Source organism: Leucopleurus acutus (assembly GCF_964270905.1).
Source record: "Leucopleurus acutus genome assembly, chromosome: 5".
Classification (NCBI taxonomy): domain Eukaryota; kingdom Metazoa; phylum Chordata; class Mammalia; order Artiodactyla; family Delphinidae; genus Leucopleurus; species Leucopleurus acutus.
Window position 1 is genome coordinate 113,075,335 of NC_139147.1, and position 6,626 is coordinate 113,081,960.

The 6,626-nt window shown below is 40.5% G+C and overlaps 1 pseudogene across 1 annotated transcript; it reads right to left on the bottom strand.

Moving 5' to 3' along the window:
* Positions 1–1,128: 1,128 nt before the first annotated feature.
* On the bottom strand, positions 1,129–1,709 carry LOC309962111 (rRNA-processing protein FCF1 homolog; annotated as a pseudogene). Its single transcript has one exon. The product of its transcript is annotated as an rRNA-processing protein FCF1 homolog (transcript).
* Between the last annotated feature and the right edge of the window lie 4,917 nt (positions 1,710–6,626).

Consider the following 6,626-nt stretch of genomic DNA (forward strand, 5'->3'; position numbering starts at 1 on the left):
ACTTCACTGGAAAAGGCAACATAGGGATAATAGTTATCCCAGGAGGAGAAGAGATGAAGAAGAGGACAGAAAGTTTATTTAAAGAAATAATAGCTGAGATCTTCCAAAACTTGGAGAAGAAACTGGATGCACAAGTCATGATGCTAAGAGTACACCTAAGTACCTCAATGCAAAAACACGTTGTCCAAGATATATTAAACTATCAAAATTCAATGACAAAATACTTTTAAGGCAACCAGGGGAAAAAAGACAGTAACCCCCAAAGGAACCCCCATTAGTCTATCAACAAAATTTTTAGCAGAAACTCTATAGGCCAGGAGAGAGTGGAATGACATATTCAAAATATCAAAAGGTAAAAAATATCAGCCCAGAGTACTCTATCCAGCAAAGTTATGCTTCAGATATGAAGGAGAAATAAAGGCTTTCCCAGAGAAACAAAAGCTGAGGGAGTTCCTCACCACTAGATCTGTCTAACAAGAAATGTAGAAAGGAACGCTTCTTCCAGAAAAAAAAAAGGGCAAAGTACAGAAAACTTTGAGTAAGGTGATAAATAGAATCAAAAACTTGCTACTCTGTATCAGAATAGGTTGTTAAACATTTAATTATAGCATAAAGGTTAAAGAGAAAAGGGCAGTATAAATTAACATTAGCTACTTCTATTTGGGAGCAAACTCACAACATAAAAAGAGGTTATTTGAGACAATAAAAACATAAAAGGGGAATAGGAAAAGTATGGAAGCCATGTAGGCAAATGAAGATAAGAAACTATCAGGAGAAAAATGACTATTTTACCTACGACACATTTTTTTTTATGTGAGCAATTATTTGATTTATTAAAAGATGCAACAAATTTTAAAATGACACAAAATATAATTTTCAAAACAACATTAAAAAGTGAGTGTAGGTCTTCCCTGGTGGCACAGCAGTTGAGAGTCCACCTGCCAATGCAGGGGACACGGGTTCGTGCCCCAGTCTGGGAGGACCCCACATGCCGCGGAGCGGCTGGGCCCGTGAGCCATGGCCGCTGAGCCTGCGTGTCTGGAGCCTGTGCTCCGCAACGGGAGAGGCCACAGCAGTGAGAGGCCCGTGTACCGCAAAAAACAAAAATAACAACAGCAACAAAAAGAATTAGAACCAAGTGGCCCCATAACCATCTGGCAGCCACTCAGTGTTGTACCTATGGCTAGAAATGTACATGATAGGAACTCCAGGGATCTTCCAGATTCTTTGTTTAAGGTCCTGGTCAACTGTGGCCACAATGTAACACTTGTGCTGAGTTACTCTCTGTACTAAGCAGTCAACCGCATAGGTTCCTTTGTGTGTGCACGGTAATCGTTCAAATCTGGGATCCTTGGCAATCCTTAGAGCCACTCAACACTTCTGCCCCAATTTCTCAATTTCAGCCATTACGCAGTCAGTTATACAAGGGATACACTTGGCATACAGCCAGTCCATCATTGACTGCACTAAGTCCAGTTTGGCTTTAATGGAAAAGTTGATAAAGTTGGTATTGACCAGGATGTGGTAAGGTGGGCCCAGCTGTGTGTTATATTGGAAGAATAAGCAGGAAGGGTGTTGGGGGACTTCTCTTTCCTTGAGTGCACTGGGATCTTTCTTTTCTTTCTTTTTCGCTTTTAATCTATCCTTTTCTTTAAGCTTCTGAGACTAAGCATTCGCTTCATGGTTGCCTACTTCCGTGTTTTCTTTTGCTTCCCCGTGTTCAAGCCGCACTGTTGTTTCTCTACCCATGAAACATTTTATACAAACCTCACGGTAACCACAAAACATAAATCTAGAGCAGAGACACAAAATATAAAAAAAGAGGAAACTGAGAAAAACGTCATAGAAACTGCCAGACTAAAATGGCAGACATAAACACAAGGAAAAAGAAACAATGGAGATATAAAAGAACCGGAAAACAAAAGACAAAAGAGCAGTACGAAGTCCTCATTTATCAGTAATCCCCCTAAATGTAAATGGGTTGAATTCACCAGTCAAAAGAAATAGAGTGGATGGATTAAAAACAAGACCCAACTCTATGCTGTATCTAGGCGACTCATCCAGCTCTAAAGACAAACTGAAGCTCCAAGTGAAGGGAGGGAAGATGATACTCCACACAAATGACAGCCAAAAGAAAGTGGGTATAGCCACACCCATCCGACAAAATAAACTTCAATCAAAAAAGGTAACAAGAGACAAAGATGGACAGTATAGAGTGATAAAGAGGACAATTCATCAGGAAGATATAACAGTTATTAATATATTTGGAGCTAATGTAACAGCACCAAAATATTTAAAGCAATTATTAACAGACCCAAAGGGAGAAATTGACAGCAACACAACTACTGTTAGAACTTTTAACACCCCACTTATATCAATGGAGATTCCTCAAAAAATTAAGACTAGACGTACTAAATGATCCAGCTATTTCATTTCTAGGTATTTATACAAACAATACAAAAACACTAATTGGAAAGATATATGCACCCCTATGTTCACTGCAACATTATTTACAATACTCAAGATATGGAAACAGTCTAAGTGCCCATAAATGGATGAATGGATAAAGATGTGGCATATATACATACAATGGAATACTACTACTCAGCCATAAAAAGATGAAATCTTGCTATTTGCAACAACATGGATGGACCTTGAGAGCATTAATATGTTAAGTAAAATAAGTCAAGTACCTGTATGATTTCACTCATACGTGGAATGTAAAAAAAGAAAACAAAATAAATGAACAAACCAAACAGAAAATACATAGATACAGAGAACAGATTAGTGGTTATCAGAGGGGAAGGGGGTGGGGGGAGGGTGAAATGGGTAAAGGGAGTCAACCATAGGGTAATGAGTGGAAACCAAACTTACAGTGATGGATATGCTGCAGTGTATATAGAAGTCAAAATATAATGTTGTATACAAGAAACATATAATGTTACAAACCAATGTTACCTTAATAAAACCAAACAGTGGTTCTCAACCCTTGCAAAATATTAAATTCACGAGGGGAGATTTTAAAAGGAAAAAACAGATTACCTGAATCAGAATTGCTGAATTTTAAAAAAATCTCCCCAGGTGGTTCTCATAATCAGACATGGTTCAGAATCACTGGTCTAGAGTTTAGAATACCTGCTCCAGGTTTCCCTGGAGGTGGTAGTGTCAGCCCTTTCTCTCCCACAGCTGCCATGGGCATTAGCTTACAGATGGGAGGGAGCTTGGTGCTAACCAAATGCTCACAAGTCAAATCAGTGAGAGATGCAGGATCCAGGTGGAACCTCTGACTGACAGTCTTAAACACCAGCTGAACTTCCAAAGCACTGTCACTTCTCGACATCAACTGGGAGGAGGGTAGTAGATAAGGACGAGATTTCCCCTGATGAGAAACTATGCCTGCTATATAACTAACAGAGTCATGGTCACATCAGAACTAATACTTCTTAGGAAACATTTTCTATTCAGCTTCCTTGAGATAGTACAAAACTCTAAGGATTCAGGTTTTTCCTCCCCAAGTCTTTCCAAATACAATTATACTACCTAAATATTCCAACCCCTTCAAATACCATCCCATACCAGTCACTGGTAGGTAAATCATATCTGGAGAAATCTTGATGCACTGTTTCAGACTGTAAAAAATTTCCTCTGGACAAATGAATCCTAAATTTTTCTCATCTCCTTCACCCTCATAAACAATAGCCATTCTTTAAATCTAACAGTGAGAACCACTGTCTCCACCAGAAATCCTAGGGTGTATTAACATCAAGGTATATTGGTCAGATTTTGTCCATTGGTTTAGTATATGACCATCAATATCTATTTTTAACCTTTCTAGATTTCTGAAGACTCATTTGGATTCCAAAACTCAGTTCTGTAATGGTTACAAGGTCTTTAACATGGTCTGATGGCTTTTTAACCATTTTCCTTAAATGGTAATGTGTCTTACAATAATTATGTTCTATTTTGTACCCCTTTGCAACAACCCTATCTCACTTTTAGAGAATACTGCATTCCTATCAGGTAGCTTTCCTATTCTCTCCTTCTACTGCATGCATTCTAAGGAGTCACTGAAGTCAAAATTGTCTGAACTCAGGTTTCAGGCTCCTCTCATTTAGAAACACTAGCTGGGACATGTCGGAAATTACTTCTTTGGGTCTTCTGACATCTGTCAGTCTCAAAAATCATGTGGGTAGCTATGGCCATAGTCTGTTATTAGAACATATTATCACAATAATAATCACTTTTTAATATTAAAAAGTTTAGACCAATCTAAGTTAAAATTTCACTAAAAATTCTAATTCAAAGCCTTTCCTGCCTTATGATTGTACACTCTTCCCTCTTCTGCTTCAGATTCCTCTAAAATCAGATTGTGGAGATATGGGATTAAAAGAAAGAAGCAATAATCTTTCACGTAACTCATTCTGCTTCAGTCCCTTGTCTTTGATATCCTGCATGGCCACAAGTACAACTCCTTTAGAGGACCTATAGGGAGCGTCCTCGCTGTAGAGTTGTCTGGTGTGGGTCATGTGCTTTCTAGATGATTTTTTCCAATGACTGCACAGATCCAACTTGCTCCTGGGTTCTTCTTACCTAGATGCTAGCCTCTGGATTGGGGACTGGTAAATGGCTCAAACCTGATGTCCCTTGACTGATGGCAAACTTGCATGTCCTTGCCAGGCTAATAAAGGCTACACTGCTGTCGCTTCTTTCACTATCTTTGCCAACATGGACTAATTTAGCAAGCTTTTCATCTTTTGGGTAAGAAACAGCTTAGGTCATTACACTCACATATGCATTTGAACTTCCAGGGACACGTGTCTGGTCTCCTAAGAACTCTCTTACTGCACTCTGTCCTGTAGACTGACATTCTCTTCTTTTGCTGATCACATAATAAAAAATTTTGTCATGCGATTATTGCCCTTATTCGGTCTTTACTCCAAGAACTTCCTTTGAGAAAGCAATTGATTGGGTCAGATATTAAACCCCAGTTCTATCTGCTGTGGCCAAGGATATGGGGTTATGGGGGCCTTGCCTGTTTAGAAGTTTCTCTGGGAGCAGACTCTCTAATCACAGGGCTTGAGCAGATTTCTTAAGGGTGAGTGGGGTACAGAGGAAAGAAATGATTTCATGTCCACTATTTCTCCAAAGTATAATTCTCTAAGGTATAAATATCAAGGATAGGAGAGAAGAACGCAGAAATCGGGATACCTAGAAGAGAGCAGATCTTTAATAATTATACTTTGGTTTTTGTAAATGCTTTACTGGCCTCACTCACTCTCATCTGACAAGATGAGTAAAATTAGTGGAAGCACCCTGATGAGAGTTTTTAAAGAGACAGGAAAGAAAATGGAAAAATGGAAGTTTCTTACAGTCGTTAACATTTGCATAGCCAGTGACAAAACTTGGCCTGCTACTAAGTGAAAGATTTTATTTCAGATTTTAAAGATCAGTATGAAACAGACAAGTAAACCATGATATTTTGTGGCAATTTTCATGTTGTCTTTAATTACAACTCGAGTCTCAAAGCTACAGTAAATAGATACATACCATCTCCACAATTTAAAGATCAACACTAGATTTACTCCTGCCTAACTCAGTGAAAGCTGGCAAAACGAGTCTTCTCCCAGTCTTTATAGATAAAGCACTAGACTGGTTTCTCATCGAGTCTGAATGCTCTTCCTCTGGGGTCCATGAAATAACTCTATACCCTTTCAATAAGTTTCTCAATTTTGCCTAAGGTACTTTATATGAATTTCTGTTACTTGCAACCAAATGACCCCAGACTAAAATATGAAGTACTGTGGTCTTAAGTAGCTCGTCAGATAACCACACCATTTTCCTTTTCTAGTCAATACCTAATGGAAGTAACTAGGGAACACCTGGGGTAACGAGACCAACCTGTGCAAGTTATGGAAGGGCTTCTTAAGGTCAAAATGTGGGGGGGGGGGGGTACTTCCCTGGTGGCGCAGTGGTTGGGGGTCCGCCTGCCGGTGCGTGGGGCTTGAATTCGTGCCCGGGTCCGGGAGGATCCCACGTGCCGCGGAGCGGCTGGGCCCCTGAGCCATGGCCACTGAGCCTGCGCGTCGGGAGCCTGTGCTCCGCAACGGGAGGGGCCGCAGCGGTGGGAGGCCCGCGTACCGCAAAAAAAAAATAATAATAATAATAATAAAAATGTGGGGAAAACAGAAGGTTCAGGTGATAACTCAGTCATCCTGATAGCAAATAAAAACTGTCAACTCAGCTACATAGGGGAGCAGGCACACTTGAAAGACGTGGGTAATATGAGGGGCATGTCTCACATTTGTTCCTGGCAAAGCCCATTAACAATTCCCAGGAGATAATAATAGAATATGGGTAATAAAATAAAGTCTAACCTTTTTTTTTTTCTTTTCCTTTGTGCCTCCTTTGGTTTCACTTGCTCATAGGGTGCTGCGCAGAGGCCTCGCCCCCCGGGACTTCATGCCAGAGTTCCTAGTGCGAAAGGGCTGCTCCTGACACTTCAGCTCCTCAGGCCGTCAACCCGCAGGCAGAAGTGCCGCACAGGACACTCAACTTAAGAGGGTGGCAGCGCCTCGTGTGCGGAGACGCTGCGCCCGGCACTGCAATCTGGAGCGTGAGCTGCGCAG